Source organism: Rhinopithecus roxellana, chromosome 21 (genome assembly GCF_007565055.1).
Source record: "Rhinopithecus roxellana isolate Shanxi Qingling chromosome 21, ASM756505v1, whole genome shotgun sequence".
Taxonomy (NCBI): domain Eukaryota; kingdom Metazoa; phylum Chordata; class Mammalia; order Primates; family Cercopithecidae; genus Rhinopithecus; species Rhinopithecus roxellana.
In genome coordinates this window covers 3,744,333-3,768,944 of record NC_044569.1, presented here as the reverse complement: position 1 = coordinate 3,768,944, position 24,612 = coordinate 3,744,333, and the positions used below count along the sequence as shown (strand labels likewise).

Here is a 24,612-nt window from a genome sequence, read left to right as displayed (position 1 = left end):
TGCTACTTGTCTTTCAGAAACTTCCCTGGACCCTTGATTCCAAAGGTGTCACTCTCTCAACCTGACGCAGGCACGTTAAATTTAACTGACTTCTGTGCCTGTCATTCTCCACCAGATGGTTCTAACAAAACAGCAGGGAGGAGCCCCAGTTCCTGCACCTCCCCTGCAAAACACCCTTTCAGCACCTCTAGATGTTTTCCTCATCACTCTTTTCCAGCTGTCACTCAGTCATCCCATGCAGCAGATGAACGCCTCCAGTCTGGCAGCATGGACCAACAGGACAGGATGGACTGACTATCCTCTGGTGAAAAACAAGGACATGGGAACTGAACTGGGAGCCTTAAGGTCCACCAGCCAAGTGGAATCCCAAGCTGACAGCACGGATAGCTGGGGCCCTCCAACTCCCGTAGGTCCCAACTGAAGGAGGAGGCAGAGGGGCATCTATTGAAAACAATGATTCCTTCTTAGGGGAACCATGAACACTCCTCCAACTACACTTGTTGTATGGAAGCCAGGTATGGAAATAGTGACAGCTATGGAAATCATGGTGAGAAAAACTTCCCGAGGTGTGAGTGTGTTTTGCAGGGAAGGTACAGGAACTGGGGCCATCCCCTGCTGTTTTGCTGGACTTGTTAGAGCTGTCTGGTGGAGAACAACAGACACAGAAGTCTGTTAAATTTCAGACAAATTGTGTGGAATCTGGCACCTCAGGGGTGGCTGTAAGAAACTTCAAGTCAGATGTTAAAGCAAATATCACCAGTAAATTACGTAGCTCTCAGATGACTGTGGAGAGCTCTCCAAAATGAGGCTACCCTTGGATATTTGGGAGAGATTCCCAGAGAGAGGGTGGGTATGTTATTTGTGCCCACTCCAAGGCCAGCTTTTTCTACAATAGGAGTCATCCAATTAGAAATAGTACAGCGGCAAGATGTGGTGGCTCATACCCATAATCCCAGCCCTTTGGGAAGCTGAGGTGGGCAGATCACTTGAGCCCAGGAGTTCAAGACCAGCCTGGGCAACCTGGTAAAATTCTGTCTCTACCAAAAAAAAAAAAAATTAACCAGGCATGATGGGGCATGACTGTAGTAGCTGAGGTGGGAGGATCACTGGAGCCTGCAGTGAGCCATGATCATGCCACTGCACTCCAGCCCGGGCAACAGAATCAGACCCTGTCTCAAAAAAGAATGAGAAAAAAGAAAAAAAGAAAGGAATAAAGGAAGGAAGGAAAGGAAGGAAAGGAAAGGAGAAAAGAAAGAAAAGAAAGGAAAGAGGAAAGAAAAGAAAGGAACAAAGAAAGGGAGGGAGTGGTACAAAATTTGTCTTAGCTGAAGAGATTAATGACACCACTCTGGGTCTTGAAGGCACTGAAATCAGCCTTGGTTCATTGGCCAGGGCTGTTAATGATGAGAGAACTGGCCTAGACTTCCTCCTCTCTTGTCAAAGCAAAGTCTAAGCAATCACTAAAGCATCCTGCTGTACCTGAATGAATTCCTCAGCCAAGTGAAAAGGTCAATACAGAAACAAAAGGAGAAAGTCACCTGACTTTTAAAGTTAAGTCCCTTAGGTTTATGGAATTTGCTCAGCTGATTGGATCCAAGACACAGGGGCCATGGTTGAGGTCAATGCCACAAGCTGCCCTCATCCTGCTGCTTGGAGTTGTCCTGTTGATAGTGGACACAATTAAATGTTACATGAAATCAGTTGATTAGATTTGGCCCTGGTCTCTGTCAATCAGATTAATTAGAGTGGCCAGAGATTTGGCATACTCATGGAAAAATCACCAGAATCCAAGATGGTGTAAAAATCAGGGATGAATATTGGTGGGGGAAAATTCTAGACACATCTCTAATGTTTCTGCACATCCTGTGAATGATGCAATAATTGTCTTTCTCCAGGATTATCTTTTCAAGGACATTTATAAAGCAAACAGATAGAGATAGTGTTTTCCTTCAGAAAAAAGGAGATAATTTGCTTATAGTCTTAGAAGATTAAGACAGTATCTTTTTCTGGAGCAAAGGACAGGCATGCTTATTGTCCATTGTAAAAGATTTGGGTTCCCTAAACTCCAGAAAGCTCTCCTGCAGCATATCCATCTGGGGCAATCACCATCGTTTCTATGGGACTTGAGAGGAAGGGAAACTTATGCAAATACACTGATGCTCATGCTGCTTGCTGTTCTGTGAGTATTAGAATCCATTTTCTCTGACCCGGGAAACTCCTATCTTCTGTCAGCATCCATGAAACTGTGACAGGCTAACTTGTAGCTTGCAAATAGATAAAATCTCAGAACTTTTAAAATTCCTGACAGTCATGGAGTGTGATTTTGGACAAGGCATTCTCTCAAAAATAAAAAACATTAAAAATTAAAGAATTCTGTAAAAATCTAAATATTTCTAAGATATATCCACAAAGCTATTTTTAGTTCATTTGTCCTGTTCACTTTTTGAAATTCCTTCATTAATTCATTCATTCTTCAATTTTTACCAAACACTACTTAAGAATGATGTAACAAAATACAAAACACAGCAGATTCTTACCTGCCAGAGCATGCAGGCTGGTGGGGAAGGCAGGGACACCAATCATCATATAGTATAGGGATCGTGGAGCATATCTTATGATAAGTGTCATGAAATAAAAGAGCAGGGTGCTAAGAGAAAGAATATCTGAAGGGACCCTCATTAGTTGAGGGTGGAGGGGTGGACTGGCCAGACAAGACATCACTGAGGAAGGGGCAGTGAACTGAGATACGAAAGGCATGTGGCAGTGAAGTAGGTGACAGGGTAGGGAAGAGCCAACAGCCTGTGCAGAGGTTCTGAGGGAGAAGATCTTGGCATACCCCAGTGTGGTGGAAGTAAAAAAGCTGGGGATAGAGGTTCCAGATGAAGCTGGGGAGTAGGGCAGAGGCCAGATCAGGTGTAGCCTTGTATTCAATCATTTTAAGGCTTGGGACTTTATCCTACGACCTGTGGGGGCCGTTAAAATGTCAGTCTCATAAGGAGACAGAGTAAATCTTCATCTCTCTCATTTACCACAATATTCCTAGCACCTGGAACGGTGCCTGGCACATAGTAGGTGCTCAATAAATATGTCTTCAATTACTTGAAAGAAAAGATACAACTTGCATTTTTGAAAGATCACTTTGGCTGCTAGGTGAGAATGGATTGAAGCAGATGAAATCAGACCAGGAAGACAAGTTAGGAGACTATTGCACATCCTAGGGATAAATTAAGGAGCTTGGACTAGCGGGCAGCAGGAAAGATGAAGCATATATTCCCTTACACACACCCTTTTGGTTTCATTAATCCTTAAGGATCTAGTCAACTTGGAAAATCATGAAAGATCATGAAATACAATGTCACTAATAAAGACAGTATGTTACATGATGCTTGGAGTCTTTGGGGTTAACGGCTAGTTATACGTGATTACTGGTGACAGCAAAGACAGTAAAAGAGGAAACTTGCTTGTGAAGACAAAGCAAAAATTGATAACTGAAGACACATGCAGTAAAACTTCCAGGCTCAGCAGAATAAACCCCAGAGCCTTTCCTCTTCCAGACTTCATCAAACTGTCTCCCCAGCCTGACGGCCCCTTACTCCCACAGGTCACAGCGAGTTGGAGCCTGACCTTGCCATTGTGGGGAGCCCTTTTGCTCCTGTGAGGATGGTAAGCATTTTCAGTGTATGTATGTGTGTGTGTGTGTGTGTGTGTGTGTGTGTGTGTGTCTGTGTATGCACATGCGTGCTCAGCCCAGCTCGCATCGTGGTAAGAAAGAGCTCCTTCAATCAGCTTGTGAGAGAGAATGTTAACTGAGTATGTGAGAAAGAGGGGCCTTAGAGATGAGAGAATAGGACAGTGCCCCTCCAGGTCACATGACATCCGTGCCCCCTGTGTCACATGCCACAGCATTGGGCATGGCAATTCCTGAAGCAGAAGCTGCAAAAGAACTGGCCAAGGTTATTCTGGTGCCAGAGTGGTCTCCATCTCCCAGCCCAGATGGCCAGGAATGCTACGAGGCAGAGAACTTTGCTCCCGGTGGAGAGCAGAGCACTTGGCACCGCTTAATTCATGACCACTCACGCCCACTGGACAGGTTCACTTTCCCTTTTGAAGGGCAGGGGGTAGGCAAGGGCCCCAGAGAGGGAGTTCTTATTGAGAGACAGTGGAAAGGCTGTTCTGGTTCTGTCTCAGCCCTGCTAGGCACGCCCACAGCCCAGGTGGGGGCTGAGCAGGCAGGAACACTGAGCAAAAGCCAATGGGGCAGAGATTTAAGATATGTGTCAAATGACAGAATAACACTGATGGAAATCAGCCACCAAGTGGTCATTCATTTTAAATATTTCTTATAAAAGGAAGAAAAAGAAACTGTCAATGGTTATATCTAAACGAAAGTCCACCAAAAGAACTAAACTAAAATATGTTATTATTCTGATGTCTCATGAGGTAGACAGCATGTTGTATGTGGCTACCTCTTTTTAAAACTTTCCATGAAAAGTAATTACTTTAACCGGTGCATCTGCTCCCAACTCATTCACAGTGAGTGGAGACTGGGGCTGCTACCTGTGACCTTAAATTTGCCTTTGAGTTAAAATTGTTTTCACCATCTTTAAGATGTTGGAACAATATACTGACTGTGATTTTCACTGTTTTTAAGTACCAGCTGGTATGCTTTGCCCCTTCGTAACTACCAACACCCAAGGGGCATCAGCCAATATGGATAATGACATGTCCCAAAAGGGCAGCCTTGCACTTTCACCGGGGTTTGCGTGGGAAACTTCTGGGTGGTGCTACCTTCAGAATCTGCACCCAGATCCTGGGCAAGTCTCCCACATCCAGTTAATTAATTACCCAGGATCCCATTGAGTATGGAATTACAAGCTTCTGAAATAACCATTCTCACTGTGTGGACATCCCAATTTCACAGTTATAGGTAGATTTTCACACCTATTTCATAGCTATTTATGACATCAAAAGTGAACAGAACTTTGAGAAATAAATTGTTTTAGTCTGTTTTGTGCTGCTCTAATAGAATGCTACAGACTGGGTAATACACAAACAGTAGAAGTTTATTTGACTCACAGTTCTAGAGCCTGGGAAGTCCCAGTTCAAGGGGCTGCATCTGGTTAGGACCTTCTTGCTCCCTCATAACATGGCAAAAGGTAGCACATGGCAAGAGGGCTTGAGAGAGAGAGCAAGAGAGAGCCAACTCACTTTAATAACAAACCCACTTTTGAGATAATGGACCCACTCCCACAAAAATGAAATCAATCCGTTTGTGAGGGTAGAACCCTCATGATCTAATCACCTCTTAAAGGTGCCACTTCCCAACACTGTTGCAATAAGGATTACATTTCAAACACATGAATTCTGTGGGACATATTCAAACCATCAGAGAAATTAATAGTTGTTTCTTTTTTCTGGGATCCGCCTTATTGTTTGAAACTTTTTCTCCAGCTCTCTTGCTTCATACCAGATGCCTGTGACTTAAGAGGCATTCCTAACCAAGTGGTCTTGTCAGGGTTTTAGGTAAAAGCCATGTAGGACGCCTTCCCTGAACTCATTTAAGCTAAACAGTTATTAGGTGAATGTGATGGTTAATTTTATGTCAACTAGACTGGGTCATGGGATACCCAGACATTTGGCTAAATGGGGGTGTGTCTGTGAGAGTGTCCGGATGAGATTAATGTTTGAGTTAGTGGACTGAGTAAAACGGACTGTCCTCTCTAATGTGGTGGGTTCATCAAATCCGTTCAAGACTTGAGTTGAACAAAAGGCTAAGAAATAATTCTTTGGCTGGGTGCGGTGGCTCACACCTGTAATCCCAGCACTTTGGGAGGCCAAGGCAGACAGATCACGAGGTCAAGAGATTGAGACCATCCTGGCCAACATGGTGAAACCCCGTTTCTACTAAAAATAAAAAAATTAATGGGACATGGTGGTGCATGCCTGTAGTCCCAGCTACTCAGGAGTCTGAGGCAGGATAATTGCTTGAACCCAGGAGGCGGAGGCTGCAGTAAGCCAATATCATGTCACTGCACTCCAGCCTGGGTGACAGAGCAAGACTGTCAAAAAAAAAAAAAAGAATTCTTTTTCTCTAAGTAACTGTCATAGAGCTAGGAGATCAATCTTCTGCCTTCAGATTGGACAGAATTTAGACCATTGGCTCTTGTGACTATCAGGCCTTCAGACTTGGGTTGGAACTATACCATGGGCTCTTCCAGATCTAGATTTCTCAGCTTCCATAATTGCATGAACCAATTCCTTATAATACATATTTATTTTTATATATAAGGATTTATTATATATATACATACAAAATACATGCATATGTATTTTATATGTGTATATATGTATATATGTTATATATATTGGTTCTGTTTAATGTCATAAATATATATATATATATATATATATATATTTGTTCTGTTTCCCTGGAGGACCCTGACTAATACAGTGTGCTACTCAAAGTTTTAGAAAAACATCTTCAGTGGCTTCCTATAAACTCAAATGCCTACAAACAAATGTAAATGAGTGTCACAGCAAGAGAGATCATGCCATGTCCTCAGGTCCCAGCCAGTCTCCACTCCAACTGTCTCTTGCTGTGTCAAATTGTGGGTACCATCATTGCCATATTTTTCCAGTTTTTAAAAGAAATCAAAAGTCTGGATATTTTTGTCCATGTTGGTAACTCCTTCAAAAAATGTTTAAAACCTTGTGTGAGCCAACAGTTCTAGTCCATGAGCTAGATCTGGTCCCTGGCTGCCAGGGTGCACTCTCTGCTCTAAGGAGGTGGTGGGAAATCTTTTCGGATGGTAGGAAAGGACATGTTTAGAAATATGTCCCTATTTCTAAACTTGGAGTGGCTGCTCCAACTGCTGCATGACAACATTAATTCTTGAATTGATCGTTTGTCCCAGGCTTCTATACAAAGCAACTCCACAGCATGTTTACATTTTCCCATGAGAACGTGGATAGGAGCAAAAGAGAATAAATATTATAATCTCCACGCTTGTATTTTTTAAATTGAGTTAAACATTCTTCAGATGGTGTGCCCCATGGAAAGGTGATAGAAAAAGTTGCACCATTTCAACTACATGTCAGGCCTATATTCTCCCCCCAGTATGAACTTCACAGTAGTTATTCCTGATACGTTGTCTCTCCTACACTTTCACAAACACACTGACATTTGGCTAAAAATGCTTTCAATGCTGGGTGAGGGAGAGACATAAATATTAATTTCAGTCAACACCCCCATGAATCATTTAAAACCTATTTTTCCTATGAATAGCTTGATTTTTTTCATTCTGATTATTATATTTTTTTTAACTTACTACTGCTCTTGAAAGATGTCTTCACTGTTCTTCAATCTCCAGAGATTTTCTTCTCCCATTAAGCTGTGCCTCCAGTGCCCCCAAGGACCGGTGCAAGGTGTACAGGAACACCCAGATGGCTCTGAAGGTGTTTGTTATAGGCCCTCTATTGTATTCAAATTAATGGCACCACATTAGCATGGGCTGCCCTTTGGTGCTCATTTGTTCCTGCACTCTGGGGGTTAAAGAAGCCGCATGCTTTCCAGATGTTCAGTAGCTCTTATAAATGAAAGATTAGCGATTTTTCGCTGCTGCTGCTATTTCCTTGAGTCCCTGTTAAAGCTGATATTTTCTTTAGGTACTTGCTTAGTGTCTGAGTCAGAAGAATCTTCTCCCTGAGGTACATCAATCAATAACATGCACAAGAAGAACAAAATGTAGAGGAGGTAGACTTGGTCTGTATTAATTTGTTGACTACGATAGTCTTCCAATGACTGATATATGCAACCTGTGGTTGCACTCCACCTTTTGAAATGCGGATCAAATACATGTAACATTTTTCTCAGTCTAAAAAACTAAAAAGAAAACCAAAAAACTCCTTTTTTTGGTGAGAATATCTTTTGTTAGTGCTATGACAGGAATATCAACTTTATTTTCAAATCCAGCCTTTCTTCCAAGTAAGAGATGTAAGTGTCTGCAATATGACTGTATCTAACTCAAAGATGCCACCAACAATGTCTTCCCAGGAGAGAAATAGGAAAAGTACCCAAAATGGATCCCAATAAATGAATGCCAGTTTAGCATCTACCATGCTTGCCTTTTGTATACAGAGACACTCCCAGGTTCCTGCTGTTCTAAGAGCTGTTCAAGCATTGAATAAGTAGAGTTCCAATGAGACGAAACCTTCTGCCTCAGCTGGTGTTTAACAAGCTGTTTTCTTGCTACAGCTCAGTCAGGATTTCTCTAGCCTTAGCAGAATTACATTTCACATCTCCTCCTAATACATTTCCAACACTCCTTTTACCGAGCTGGAATAAAGACACAGACCAACTTAAACAGAAGAGAAAAGCCTGGCGAATGCACTTAGTCTTGTTACTACCTTTTTGACAATGGAGAAGAAAGTGACTGATAGGCTGAGAGGGAGCTACTGGCCTTTAAGGGCTGTGGTATCTAGGATGGAATCTTATGGAAGCTTGAGCTCCTCCAATGGGATGCTCACTATGACCCCCTTTTGAGGTAGAGATAGCATGCAAGGAGACTTGAGATGACAGTAACACTTGAAGTCTTAATACAAACTTAGGTCAGTTTCAAGGTTGGGAGTCCCAGTCACATACACATGAAATAAAGTTTTTGAAAGACAACTAGAGACAAAATATTTATAATATACTTATAAGATTGACATCGTCAAGAATGCCAGCTCAGAATGAATTGTCATGGCCACTGTAGGGGAGAAAAAACCTTTTTCCTTCTAGTCTCCTAGGTTCAATGGCTTGGTTCCAAGAATCAAACCGATAAGAGACATTCACAAGAGGAAAAACAGTTTAATTATGTACATGAACAAGCGAGCGTGGGAATTTCACAAAGAAATAGGACTAAAGGAGATGGCCAGTTGATTGAAGCTTATAGATGTTTGAAGCTGACATACCATCATAAGTCAAACAAAGGGATTTGGGGCTTCTGGGCAGGGAGACAAGTTTCGGGAAGGGGAGAGGAGGAAATGGTAAGTAAGAGTCATCTTGTCATGCAGATAAGAATCTCCCAGGTGATGAGAGAGGTCTTGGAAGTAGCACTCTTCCCCATACAGAGACATTGTTACTCATGGGAAATTTTCTTTATAAATATAAATTTCCTTTAAAAAACGGGTGGGGGGAAAATCTTTATTTTTAGACAGGTGGAGGTAAAGAACTTTTCCTGGGTCTGCAGGTTCTCAATTTTCTTTAACTCAAAATAATCCTTATACCAAAGTGGCACATTTCAAGATGACATATTCTAGTACCATTCATCCCTAACCCCACCAGCATGGTCAGGCTGGTGCCCAGAGAGAGGCTTCTGAGGGAGAAGTTTTGTGGTTTTCTCACAGGCACACATAATGCTGGTCTGTGAGAAGCAAACCTGCAAAACAGAGGTAAACACGAAGGATGACCAAGGTCGGGGAGAGGGACTATTGTAGGGGGTGAGAGAACAGGTGAAAAGAATTCCAAGCCATGCAGGAGAAAGCAGGAAACACCTGCAGGAGACTGGCGGCCTCAGCTTCTCCCTTATCTGCCAGGGTTCTCCAGGGAAGTCTTGTTATAGGAGGAATTTCCCAAATGACATCAGCCCTATCTGACACGGAGAAGGCTTGGAGCAGACACCTGAAGAAGAGGCATTCAGTTGATTGACTCAATAACTGAGTTGTGGAGGTGAGGCTGATCGAGAAGATTTCAAGGGGAGCCAAGAAGAAGTGATACAATGGAAACCAGAAAGGAAAAGCACAGTGGTTAAGGACAGATAGGAAAGTCAAAAATAAGGTGCACCCTAAAAAGATCTTAGAAGATCGCCTTCTGATATTTTGACTATGAAAACGATCAGGCACATATAAGAGCAGAGATAGGCAAACTCACCTTAAGGAAACAGACTTGCATCAGGTTAGCACAAGTGAGTCAATATATTAATATAGCTATAGAAGCCATGTGTAAAACAAAGAGAGGTTGTTTGGCAAGAGAAATTTTCTAAGTGTTAAGTCACTTGAGCGGGTAATCCAAACATTTGAAGAACAAATTAGTACATCAAGAACTAAGAGGCCCAGACCCAAGTTAATCTGCTTCTTTAAGGAGAAGGAGCGAATGAATTATTCTTCACTTGTAAGATGTGAACAAGTCTGGCATCCCTCAGGCCCTCAGGAACCCCAATTACCTGCTCTGCACTAGAGCATAAGCCCTGGAGCTCCTAGAAGTTGCATGAAGAGGACTTGAACCTGCAGCTGTGGTGACCACTACTCTCCCAAGGTCTCTTCTTGCTCTCCAGGTGGAAAAACTCATGCTCAGGTCTTGCTTCTCATCTCAATTTTCATTAGTGCAGAAAATTAAAAATGATGATCATAATTCAGTGATAGCCATTTCAAACTCTTTCACTGCTAGGGAATGCTAGAATATCTTAAAGCAGCAGGTAGGAGCTGGCATTCACCTCTCCATCAGAAAACCAAGCAGTTAACATCATTAGCATTTGACAAACCTACCACCACTGCCACGTGATAGTGGGAATTTAACCTGATACTTCTCACTTGCTTCATTAGTAAACCGGTGTAAGCACTTAATAATGAGAATCTGTATATTATTTTTGCTTTGGTCCTAGAATTCTTCTCATCCTCTGTGCTTTCCAGCAGGAAGTAGATACAGTCCCTGGTTCACTTGTAAGTTTCACAACCAAACCTATTTAAACACAGATGTGCTAGTGGATTGATTTCCTTCTCTTTCCTGGTACAAAATAAAGTACCAGAAGGGGAAAGAGAGAAAGGAATTGATAAAATATCCATCTCAACCCAGAGAAGCACAGTATCTAAAGAGGCAGCTTTGCTCTGCCAGTGGTCCATATCTCAAGCAGATACTCCAGAACAGAATAAATTTCTCTAACTCAAACTTCCAACACTTGGCATATATACCTTTATCAACCTACCAGATTCCAATAAGCTTCACTCTTAGGGTGTCAGTTCTGTTCCAGGAAAACGTTACCACAGTTAGGTGAAAAAGAAAAGCACTATCTTTGATCCTTTGCTAAGTTACTGAGACCCTACCCATAAACAGTACCAAAGATGTCCAGGCACACAACTGCCCTGAATGGAGACAGTTGTGGAGGCTCTGTGGATACAATTCAAATAACCAACAATACAGATTACTGATTTCATAAAGCCAATACCTGCCTATCCTAGTATTATGTACTTGACAGATCAATGGGTTATCACCGTGGATCATGAAGATGAAGTAGAGTTTATTTAGAAAGAATAAGAACAAGTAATGGGCATCTCTTCCATGTTGAGTAGCAGCATGTTATTTGAGTCACCTCTCCTCTACCCACCTGCTTTCTCCTCCAGCTCCAGGGGTAGGTCTTGTTGGCATAAGCCAATTAGCACCCGACACTCCCTAGACATCCAATTTAGCAATTAGTTGAGATATAGAACTTAAGTTAATTCAACAAAAAAATGCCTGGGGTTTATTTTCATGGTCTTGAGACATCTCTTCCCGCCCCCAATCCCCCGCCCCCAACACACACACACAAAAGCTCACTTGCGTTTTCTCTCTCTGTCTCTTCATGGAAAATGAGTTACATTGCCACACCAATGGCATTGGCAGCTATTCTGTGACTATGAAAGGATCTAGTCCTAAGATGAAGCTGATAATGTAAAAGGTGGAACAGAGAGAAAGAAAGAGGCTGGGTCCTGGTTTATGCTATTGGAGCATTGGAGACACCCTGAAGACACCCTACTTATAGACTATGCAAATATGGGAGCCAAAAATTGTGTTTTATTGTTTAATCCAGTGGGAATGGGGGTTTCTGTCCCTTGGAACCAAAAGCACCCCGGCTTACACTCAAGAGACAAGTCAGAACACAACGCACTTGGGCCCAGCAGGAGAAGGGAATACTTTGATCACCTTTAATGTCAGCTCCATCTTTGCAGAGACAAAGACACAAGATGGAGGGGATGGAATGTCTTCAGAGCCACCTGCCCATCAGCACCTCTTCAGCCGCCTCTCTTTTTATTAAACTGGGAAGAAGTAGTGTGGGAAGGAGCAGGGAAAGAAGAGAGCGGAAAGCAGGATACAGAGGAAAGACGCCAACTGGAATGTGCCCGCATCATCCCTGGGCTGCCCTGGAGCTTTCCATATGGGCATTAACTGATTACACAAAGCACTTGCTGGAACTGCTCTACTCTTCTGGGCCGTATACTTAAAGGTATAACTATTAGTGTATAAAACTGAGTTTGATGTGTTTTCATACATAATTTGAAGTGTAATTAGCTTTGTTATTCATATTATCAGGAACCTCAAGCTTTGGTTTCCCAAGAGAAATCTGTGTCCTGCACCTGTCATAGGAGCTAACTGGCCCATTCTAATACTTTCCCTGCCCAAATGCAGAGAAGCATTGAGGGGCAGTTAAAATCATTGGAATTGCTGGCTCAGGCTTCACATGATCAGGATAAACAAACCTCCAGCCAAGCAAGTGAAAAACTTGGTTTGCTTTATTTCTCTGCTTTCCCAAGTCACAGCAGTCAAGTCTTCAAGCCAAGATGCCTCTCAAATACCTTCTGAGGATTTCAACTCTTGTTTTTTCTTTTCCCTGGGGATCCCAAGTATAGTAATTTCATAGTCTGTCTCCAATAGGTACAATGACATTTTCCCGTTATTATTATTATTGACACCCCAAAGAACCTATCCTCAAACATATTCATTATCTTTTCCAGCCAGGGAAAAGATGGTGAGAAATCCATCTGCCACAAGCACAAGTAGAAACTTGTAAAACAGGGCGTCTGCCATAAGGCATAAAGAAACTTATGACAGAATTGGAAGGCAAGAAAGGTTTTGAGACAAAGTCAGTAAACGCCATCTGTGTAGGCCAAGAGTCATCCCAAAATTTGGGAGCCGCTAAGAAAGACAGAGGGAGAGGAGGACAAGAGCGGAGGAGAAGCTTAGGAAACAGGCTGTGTGCTCTTAAGGGAGACTGAAAAATCATCACATTTCTTCCACACAGTTGGCTGATCAACTAGAAGGAGAGTGGGTCAGCTACAAGCCATCCCTTTAATACTCTCACTTAAGTCACCCAAGAACTCAAAACGCAAAATGTATGCCCTGTGGAAGGAGTCTTTTGCCTTGTCCTTTTTTCTGCCATTAGACAAAAAGTGTGTGAAACCCTTATTGACACAAGAATTAAGTTATCATGATTTTGGAGAACTTTAAAATGGCTTGGGAGAATTCTCAATGCTGAAAGCCTTATTTCCACTAATTCCCTACATTTCCTTCCTTTATTGGCATTTTCCTGGCTACCTTACTCCTACTCCTTCCCTCTTTTATGTCTTCTTTCCTATCCGAAGTGTTATAGATCACCTCTGGGTAGCCCTTACATCTGACCCACCTGAGGCAACATGCTCATGCTGAACTTCAGCAAGAATGGGCCAATAAGTACACACACAGCACACACACAACACACACACACACACACACATACAAAACACACACACAAACACAACACACAAAAAAACACAAACACACACACAACACAAACACAACACACAAAAAACACATACAACACACACACACAGACAACACACACAAACACAACACACAAAAAACACACATACAACACACAACACACACACAAACACACAAAAACACACGCATACAACACACACACAAAACAACACACACACACATACCACACACAAACACACATACAACACACACATACAATACACACAACACACAAAAAACACATATGCAACACACACATAGCCACAACACAAAAACACACAAATACAACACACACACACATACAACACACACACATACAACACACACACAACACACAAATACACAATACAAACAACACACAAAAAACACATACAACACACACAAACACACATACACAACACACAAACACACAAAAACACAACAAACATACATACAACACACACAAACACATACAACACACACACATACAACACACACACATACAACACAACACACAAAAAATAACACATACAACACAAAAAACACATGCAACACACACAGCCACAAAACCAGAAAACATACAACGCAAAACACACAAACACACACATACAACACACAAAACACACATACAACACACACACACATACAACACACACATACCCACAACACAAAAAAACAAACAACACAAAATACACACATACTACACACACAACATAAAAAACACAAAACACACAGCACACACACAAATACACGACACAAACACACACAATGCACAAAAAACACAACACACACACACAACACACACAAACCACAAAAAATACATACAACACACAAAAAACACATACAACACACAGAGCACACACACAAAACACACACACAACACAACACACATGTACTTCTGCCTTCTCTTATGCCCTCAACCCAAATCTGCTTCAACAGGCAACTACAGAGATCTTATTGCTGATTGTCAATGAAGAGGGGACAGAGAGGCTTCCTCCCACTTAGTCTTCAGCCCTGGACACCAGCCTGTCCATAACAGTAGCAGTAGCAGAAGCTCAGCTGTGTGAGTTCCAGCTGGGCCCCAGGCAAGGTAGCCTACATTGTTGCATGTATTTAAAATGCATTACAACATCCCAAGAAAAAAGCACTTATTATGGACCCCGTCCTGCAGTTGCCGAAAGTGAAACTCCAAGCAGTTAATGCATTTGCCCAATGTCACAGAGCTAGCAAGCAGTGAGGTGGAATTAGAACCCAAGTGTGTGTAACTCCCTAGCATGAATCCTTGACTTCCAAGCTGCCTTTGCGTTTATTCCCTAAGCAGCAGCCCTGGGAACACCCAGGAATGAGCCAGGTTGAGGCACGTTTTGGGAGCAATGGCATCTTTTTGATAGAAACAAGAAGATTCAGGGTGTGGTGCTGGATGTCCCCACGGAGAACAGGCCTGAGAGGGTTCATTCATCACGGCCAAGCCAGGCGACAGTGGGGTTCCTCCTCACCTCCATTTAACACTATGGGAGGTTACACATTAGAGATTTGGAATCACAAAACTCCCCAGCCCCTGAGAAGCCCAGCCAAGCACATAGTTTGCAGGTTATGTAAGCAAGTAGAACAACTTCAGACCAGAGTTGTTTTCTTCTCCAACCCCTCCCTCCTCTGCTTTAAATAAGGTCAAAATGAAGTTATTTAATCCAAAAATTATAAATATTAAATGCTAAATGTCAAGCAACTTAGGCATTTTAAAGTAACAGATTATATTCTGCATTAATCCACAGGGATGTCTTCTCTTCCCTATCACTATTTTCTCACACTGTCCTCCCGGTTATTATTATGGCTCACTTCACACTCAAATGGTAACATTTAAACTGATCAAGCGTAGAAAGAGACATCATCTCAGTCCCAAGAATCTCCCCCACCTAAGTCAGAGACAGCTGCTGAAAAGGAGCTGCTGGAAGGCTCGCGGTAGCGATTCTGCACTGCCTCTTTTGTGCATTGTCTAAAGGAGGAGCCAGTGCATGCACACCTTTCAGTGCAGACAAAACGGTCTTCTTTATCTATAAAGGAGCCACTTAGATCAACCAGACTGGCCACAGGATGTCACTGTTACTCCACACACACACACAATAGCAAGTGCGCGTTTCCACCAGGGGTTGGATCTGGCCCGGGACCTGGGCTCCCCTCAGCCCTGCCTGTCACAGAATTGTCATCCCTTCAGGTGGCACACCACAAGCCAGCAGCGCGTGCCCTGTAAAAGCCATATAGCCTGACCCATTGTCTCAATATTCGCATTGTTCTGTATCAAAGGGGACGGGAAGAGAAAGAGAAGTGAAAAGAAGAAAAGGATCAGCGTGGTCCCTCACATCACGGGTTCTCCAGGAGTTGGACTTTGAACATTTGATGACCTTGGATAGAGCCCAGGTCCCTTTCATATATTTTATAGTGTTATATAAGGATAAGAACATCTTTTGCTTATCTTTATTTTCTAAAATTTCTGGAAAGGATATGGAATACTTAAGCTATCCTTAAGCTGTGTTCACTCTTCCCGCGGATGCTGCTTTGCATTGGAGCCTGAGATGAGGTCAACACTAGTTAAATGCTTTCCTTTTATCCCAACAAAGCACCTGCCTCTCCCCACCACCCATTCCTCAAATGTCTCCTAGACTCAGGGGCAAGCTGAAGTCCAGGAAGAATGCATGCTCTGCAGCTGGCAAGCAAATGCCACTTCACAGTTGGCATCATGGAACTCTTATCAGGGAACACGCCAGTAGCCCCTGCTGGAGCAGGAAAGTCGCCTTCTATTCATGGCTGGCAGCTATTCTTCTTTCCTTGCTAGAGCCCCCTCAGAGGGATAGATTTTATTATTTTATTTTATTTTATTTTATTTTCGAGACAGAGTCTCACTCTGTCACCCAGGCTGGAGGGCAGTGGTGCGATCTCGGCTCACTGCAACCTCCGCCTCCCGGGTTCAAGTGATTATCCTGTCTCAGCCTCCTGAGTAGGTGGGATTACAGGTGCATGCCACCACGCCCGGCTAATCTTTTGTATTTTTAGTAGAGATGGGCTTTCACCGTGTTAGCCAGGATGGTCTCAATCTCCTGACCTTGTGATCCACCTGCCTCGGCCTCCCAAAGTGCTGGGATTACAGGCGTGAGCCACTGCACCTGGCCAGAGGGATGGTTTTCTATCCATAGCCCAATTCCCCTTTGCCCCCATTTTCTACCATTATCCTCAGTGTATAGTCTACACAGTCATTGGCATGAAATGGTTAAAGCTAGAATTATAGACTACCATAGCCAGTGGGAAGGGGTGTTTTGGGTAGCCAGGGAGACATTTAACAATGCAGCATAAAAGGTAATCACAGAACAAAGGTACTTTGACTCATAAAGATGGGGAAAAGCTTTTGCCTTAGAAAAGTGACTATAATGTAGCCTGGAAGTAGCTTTCGTTTCAGTGGAAGTTATAGCTGTTGAAACCTCCCTGCCACATGTCACCCTACTTTAGCTATACCATAGCAGCAAAAAGAATTAAAATAAATAAAGCAAAGAGTTTCTTGTAGAGTGAGCATTTAAGAAAGGAAACTGATTGTTCCAGCCTTTGCAAGGATCTGTGCAGTAGCTAAGAGCTACAGCTACGTAAATACAGTTGATGGAGGTTTTGTTAATCTCCACACTAACAGTCTTTCTGCATATTGATATCAGTATAAGAAAACAGTTAGTTATTTTGACTGGAAGTGGCTTGGATCAGTGTGAGGAGTGGACCACCTCAAGATCTAGGAGAAAATCAGTAGGCTAAAGGGAACCAAATAAGACACAAAGAAAATCCAGACAAGGACAGTTGCCTTAACTATACTTGCCTTAGGATTTGAACAATTCCCTAATGGTAATGGTTTAAAATAAATGCCAGAATAAAATCTGTCTAATAATTGCTTTTCTTTCACATTCATATGGCTATTTTTTGTATCTACATTGTGTTAAATACAAAGACTATGATGAACAAGGTAGCACATTCCCTGCCCTCAAGAGGTTAATTAGAGAGACAGATAAAAATGCAGCTAATACAGTGTGAGAGGGACTGTGTGGAATAAAGAGTCTGGCTGGACTGTGACCTCAGATACTGGGGGCTAACCTCTAAACCCTTGGGATTCCTGAGTGATTGGAATGTTTGTTATTCATGGTGCACCCCTCAGACCACACCTGCAGCTAACACTAAAAAGATGACTCAAGACTGGGGCTGGCCATGCCAAAAAGGCCAACAGTATGATTAGAAGGTTGGTGCCCGAGTCTTAAGATATCAGCCTGACCTTCAGGGAGAGGATGAGGCCTGGAGACCGAGTTCAGCTGCCTGCCGATGATTGAATCAATCAGTGTATGTAATGAAGCCTCAGTTAACACTCTGGAAGCTGAGCTTGCGAGATCTTCCCTGCTTGGCAATACTCTCTGTGCGTTGTCACTGATTGCTGGGAAGGTAACACATCCCTGAGGACACTGGAAGCTTCGAGTTTGGAAACCTCCCAGACTTCTTCCTGGTTAAATACAGTGTTTTCAGAGAGTTCTGTGAGTCTCTCCAGTGAATCATCAAACCTGGGGGTACCTTGAGGGATGGAGACCCCTAAATTTGCACCCAGCTGGTCTAAAGTGGGGGTGCCCCCAAAGACCCCCAAACTATGGCTGGTGTCAGAAGCCTTGGGCAGACTTCTATCTGTACTGAGGACTGTGCTCCATCTGAAAGTTTGGTCTGACACTGGATGGGCTAGAATAAAGGAAATTTGGGGTGCCAGAGGCACACAAAGGAGAGAATTTGATCCAGACTGTGGGGGGTGGGGAAGAAATGCCAGGAAAGTCTTCCTGGAAAAATTATCTCTGGCACCTGGAGGAAGGATGGTTAAGCATTTGAGCTCCAAGTAACCCTTGAGAAAAGCAGACTCAATCCCAAAGAGGACGTTTCATTCTCAACAAAGCACTGTCTTGATTTCAAACACCCAAGTCACAGAAATACTTCTGGTTTTGCTCAGGAAGTTTCCCTGTCCACAGTGTGCCCAGCCAACCACTAAAGAAGGAATTCAGGCTCCCAGAGAGGACAGAATCAACAAATTACTAACCACACCCCAAAATGATGCTGCGACAGAGCAGGGGCGAGCTGCAGGTTACCGCGGGAATCAAGGTGAAGATGGGCTCACCCAGTCACACCCTAAACTGCTCCTCTCATGGAAGGAAGCATGCATTAATTTCCCTTTGCAGAGAGAAGTTACTAGGCACTGAAAGTTTCTAAAATTTATTCAAAGTAAACAATAAGTTCTTAATATAGGGGATCAGGCCATCAAAGTATTATATGGCAATGATTGTCCTCAATTACCTTTCCTAAGGGTTCTTATCCATGAGGTGCTTATTGAGTAAATACATACGGTTTCTCCCTTCCATCCCTGCCAGTTCAGATATACTCTCCTCCACAAGCTGGTAAACATTCAAAGGAGAAAGTGATTGAAGAGACCAGGAGGAAGTGTTGACCCTGGATGGAGTGCTTCGGCACTGCCCACGCTGCTTTACACTGAAGGATCTATTTATAGGTGAATTTATTACCTCAGTCTTACTCTACACAAGAACGGAGCCCATTGTACCCTCAGCCTCCAGCACTCCAGCAAGGCGGTTACTCAATAAATGTCTGTTCAATCAAATGAAGTTAAATAATAACTCTAAGCAGAAAATAAACCTCTAGTAATATCATTTCTGATTTCTGAACATGGTCCTGTTTTGAGTTAACTCCCATTGGAGGATGCTCCAGTGAGTCTCCTTCCTCCTCCCCAACCCCATCACAAGCCCACCTGCCATTGCTGAACAAATGTTCACTGAGCACCTGGATCTACTTGCTGGGAACATAGTTGGGAACAACCCCATCCTGTCAGAGCTTGCCTTCTTCTGGATAAAACAGTATAAGTAAGTAGCATACAGAGTATATTAAACAGTAATAAATGCAAAGGGTATAAAGCAGAGATAGTGGCAAGGACACAACTGGTGGCGAGGGGTGCGATTTTAGAAGAACAACTAGAGGAGGGCCACGCATTGGAGCAAAGAGCTACAGGAGGTGGGGGGTGAGCCACATGGACTCCAGGGAAAGAGCTTCCATGCAGAGGACCCAGTCAGTGCACAGATGCGGGGCGAGAGCATGCCTAGCATAAAGAAAAGTGGAGATTAATGCAGCAGAAACAGAATGAGAAGATGAGAGCAGAGAGGAAATAGAGGCAGCTAAGAGTGCAATGTAGTAGATGTTACTCTGAATGACATAGACAGCCATCAGAAAGGTTTTCAGCAGAGTGCTTTGATCTGATGTGTTTTAACAGGATCATGTAAGCTGCTGGGCTGAGAGGGATTGGAGAGAGCAAGGGAGGCTGGCTGGGGGCTACTGTAGATGTCCATGCAAGAGATGTGGACAGCTGAGACCAATGTAGCAGTAGGGAAAGTAAAGAAAATGATCAAAACCTGTGTATAATTGGAAGGTGGAGATGACCGAATTTGGTGACAGATCAGACATGGGATGAGAGAGAGCAGTCAAAGACGGCTCCAAGGTTTGGCCCACGCTGCCAGAAAGAAGCTGCTTTTTGAGATGAAAGATGAAGAAGGCTAGGAAAGAGCAGACCTGGGAGGAAAATATCTGGAGCTTAGTTTGGGGCTTACTAACTTTGAGATTCCTGTCAGGCATCCAAATGTTTCCTCCTCCTGATGGAGGCAATAATTATATGTATATATATTTATAAATATATTGTGTGCATATATATATATATAGTGTTTGTGTGTATTTGCAACTTGGAAGACATGTCTAGGATGGAGATACCAGTTTTGGAATTAACAGCATATAGATGGCATTAACCAGAGAAGAGAAATGAATTCACCAAAGAAAGAAGGAGGAAAAAAGGAGACCATATCTGTCAATTTTCTAGAATGGCATCAAAACCAACATGCATCCCATTAATCACATTCCACTCCAATTCTTCCCTTGCCCGTAAGTCCAGGACAGAGCCCATTCTTTTCTGTGGCAAAAGAGGTGGACTTGAACTTGGGGTGAAAATACGGTGGTGGCCACTCAGAATGTAGATTGTATCTGGTATCAGTAGCGTTTAGTGTATCAAGGTCTTAGGAAGAAGTAACTATTTCAAGGGAAATGATACCTAAAATAGTGCTAAAATATCTTAAAACTAGAGTGGGGTTGAGGTGAAGAGTGAGGCTACAGTTGGGAGGGGATAAACTGCATCCCTTTCTCATTTCCTATTCTTGCCTGTCTGCAAAACAGAGGCCATGGACCTTCTGCCTCTTCTACTTTCCCCTAGGTGACTTGAAGCTCCATAGTTTGCCACAATCCACATTATGTCATTCTTTTCAATAAAGCCAAATTAGTAAATGCATACCTTAATGTGATTCAAAGTGGGTAACTTTAGAACAAATTTACAAATCAAAAAGGAAAATAACTTGTTAATCCAAATATCACCAATTTTGGACTCAAAAAAAAAAAAATCTAACATCATGGCAGCTCCACGCTCAGGGTGAGTAACAACAAATAAAGAAGGTCTGAGTCTTGCTCTTAACTGTGATAGAGGCTGGGGGCAGGGCAAGGGTAAGGGGGAGTCCTAGACAAATGCTCCATGTCTTTGCTGTCTCTGGAAAAAGCATTAACTTTGCCAAAAAAAGGGAAAAGTTAAACAAGCAGTAGCTCATTTCAACTGGATGAAGGACTTAAAAAGTGAGCATTACCTCTTCTTGGTACCTCTAAATGGCCATCTCTTGATCCTGGAATCGCAGAGGCCGTGATGGGGAAACCGAGGCCTAGAGCAGGTTCTCGCTCAAAGTTGCAAAGCTGGAAAGCTCCAAGCCCTATGTAGAGCCCGTACCTTCTGATCGCCAGCCAGAACATTCTCTACACCACAGCAAATGGGTTCTGAACTAAAAAAGAAAAAAAAACTCTCATTTGGGGATGAGTCATCTGAAGTTAGAATTTCTGCTGTGTTAGAAAAAAAAAAAAAAATGGGCCAGGCGCGGTGGCTCAAGCCTGTAATCCCAGCACTTTGGGAGGCCGAGACGGGCGGATCACAAGGTCAGGAGATCGAGACCATCCGGGCTAACACGGTGAAACCCCGTCTCTACCAAAAAATACAAAAAAAATCTAGCCGGGCGAGGTGGCCGGCGCCTGTAGTCCCAGCTACTCCGGAGGCTGAGGCAGGAGAATGGCGGAAACCCGGGAAGCGGAGCTTGCAGTGAGCTGAGATCCGGCCACTGCACTCCAGCCCCAGCGACAGAGCGAGACTCCGTCTCAAAAAAAAAAAAAAAAAAAAAAAAAGAAAAGAAGAAAAAATGCTTTCCTAAGTGTTAAGAGTTCAAGGTGTCCCAGTAGAGAACACACCAGAGGTCTGCAGCAAGAGAGGTGGGAGATGAAAAATACCTTCATTACTGACCGGGTTGATGGTGGAGGTCATGGTTTCTAATTGTGGGGTGGGCTTCCCTACCCGAGTCTTCAGATTGGACAGCCTCCCCCACCCATTCCTCCGCAGCACAGGGACGGAGTGGCCCTGTGAAATGTACAGATAGGAATAGGAACAGGTGCACCAGATGCAGTCTCTCTGCGGGTGGCCTCGCTCCTGGAGCGGGCAGGGCATTGGGGACTGCGCTGCACAAACCCTGTTATCTCTAGGAACTTACCATGTGATGAAATCATTCCTCTCCTCTTCTAAGAGGAACCGGAGGGGCATCAGGTGGTCAGGAGTGTAACTGCTAGTGAAGCTCCCTCGGTGGCAGGAACTTCAGGAGACTGCAAGCGGCATGAGGAGAGCAGAGCACTCCTCTCCCCTGACTGTGTTCGACTGCAGGGGCCACAGTCTCCTAAGCTGCAAGACAGAAACAGAAGTATCTCAAGTAGCAAATGATGTGCAAAGAGATCGCAGGTGCCGCAAATGATAGTCATTATGACAGAGTAGAAGGAAAGGCCGCGGGAAGAGGGAGGTAGGAGAATAGGGGAGAGAAAACGGGTAGAGAGAGGTGCAAACCAGCAAGGGATGTAGGAGGTGGAGAAGACCCCGCCAGAGAGCCTGCAGGTGTGAGAATGGCTCATGTGTGCAAGAGCAGGCAGCGTGGCTGGGACCCACATGGGACCGTGAAGACATGATGCTGCAGGGAACAATGTGCGTCTGCAATGTGCTGCAGCCAGAGTCACTGTAACTTGGTGCTGTGCTGAATGAAGTGGAAGAAATGCTATTAAACTCGTGACTCCATGAGGTCATAATATTCCCAGTGAGCCCACGCCTACAGAAATACACCCAGCAAGCAGGCTTTCCAGGAGCCCCTCTAAGTTATAACAAGCTGCCTGTATCCTGCTGCCAGGATGCAGAGAAAAAATGAAAGCCAGTAACGAACTACATTATAAACTTAGTGACCTGCTTCACCTCCCCTGGTTTAGTGACGAGCTCGGCTGCCTTTTGGGCACGGAGAAAGAAACATAAGGCTAGGATTAAGTTTCCTGGCTTTTGAAGTCATCAACAGTCAAAAACGCTTTCAGCTGGCATTTCTGTCTTATCCAGTCAGCTTTGATGGATTTATTTTCTTTGCCCTATTTCATGGAAGTTACTGGGGCCCATTTCCGCAAAGATGATTGCCAGGGAGTTTTTTTAGGTGGACACGAGGTGGCGCTGTCTCTCCAGCTGTTTCAGTACTCTTTTAGGACGTGCAGAGACCGGTTCCATTAAAGTCCTTAGAGTTTTCTAACTAGCAATGAGAGTGAGGAATTCAATGGTCAGAAAGGCACTCACTTACTTTCTCCAATCTGTGGGTCTCCGAGCCCCGGGAGAGCGGTAGAATCCTTTATACACTTCACAGTCTCACGGTTTTATTTCTCTCTGTAGTAAGTGAAGCAATTAGAAAGTAGTGCTGTATTCAGATATTCATAGTCAGCAACTGGAATTCTCGCTCGTTTTGGACTCTGGCATTTTGATTTGTAAAACAAGTCTTTTTCCTTACTACAAATTACCAATGACTTTCCAATTTATTTTTAAAAATTCTCTAACAGAGTGCCCCACTTGAGGACATTTCTATTTCTGCTAAAAGACCAGGATCTCTTATATGGATTAGAGCCTAAAATTCCTGACCGGGAGATTGTAAGTCTTGCAGCTCTGGAATAGACTGAGTATTATTTTCCTTTAGGATTTATGGAGATAGCAGCAATGATGGGGGGTGGTCTGCCATGAAGAGAAGACAGTGCCTCCGTGCAGTTAAGCCCCCTTGCTAAAATCACATTAGTGTCAAAGATACAATTAGGCCCCAGGCCTCCTGATTGCTGATGCAATGCTTTTTTCATGACACTCCTCTTTCTCCGTGAGTCCAAATACCTACACGTGCCTGGACTGATAATACATGTTACACGATGTTTGAAAATTTTTACTGGGATATCTGTAATACTAAATAGACATGCCAAGAAACCCAGTGGTTTCTAAGCAGCATGTATAGATTGAAGAGAAAAGCAATATTCTAACTTCTGGCAAAACATCAAGTACCAAGAATATCACTTACCACAGCTGACTTGATAAGGATGCTGCTGAGGGACCAGCATGCTGCCTCATCCCAAATATCTGCCATGGCTCCTCCCAGGGGACAGGGAGCTGGGTGGCAGAGTCCCAGGATTTTCCCTCAGATCTTTTCTCTGAAGTGCTCCCAATCCTCTCCACCCCCCATCCCCCTCTCTCTCCTCTCTCTCATGAGAGCCTCGCCTCCCAGAGCAGAGTTCATTAGAGCACAGACTTCCTTGCAGCTTCTGACCACAATATGTATAAGCTATGAGTGGAGGAATAAATCTGATCTGAAAATTTAAATCTATGTTTTCCTTGATATTTACAGATCTTACTGTTATTTGGGCTTGTGACCCTGGAATTTGTGTTAGTTGATTTTTATATTGATGCATATTTTGCGTGCTCTCTAGTCCCAATTACTAAGAGATGAACATGTTTCTCAGGCAAAGGGTCCACTCCGGTTTCTAATATTACTGTCCCTAGTTTCATTCAGAAACTGGAAGGTTGAAGTCTTCTTCATGATCATAAGCTGCTTGCTTCCACAAGTTTGGGTTTTTTTCTGTTTTATGAG

The 24,612-nt window shown here is 43.4% G+C and overlaps 1 long non-coding RNA gene across 1 annotated transcript in view; it reads right to left on the bottom strand.

Moving 5' to 3' along the window:
- Window positions 1–24,268, bottom strand: part of LOC115895469 — a 41,315-nt gene extending 17,047 nt beyond the window's left edge. The window contains exons 1-2 of the long non-coding RNA XR_004055646.1: window positions 24,046–24,268; window positions 23,293–23,375 (exon numbers count right to left, since the gene is read on the bottom strand). This is a non-coding gene — a long non-coding RNA (uncharacterized LOC115895469). The remainder of the gene's footprint in view (window positions 1–23,292; window positions 23,376–24,045) is intronic.
- Between the last annotated feature and the right edge of the window lie 344 nt (window positions 24,269–24,612).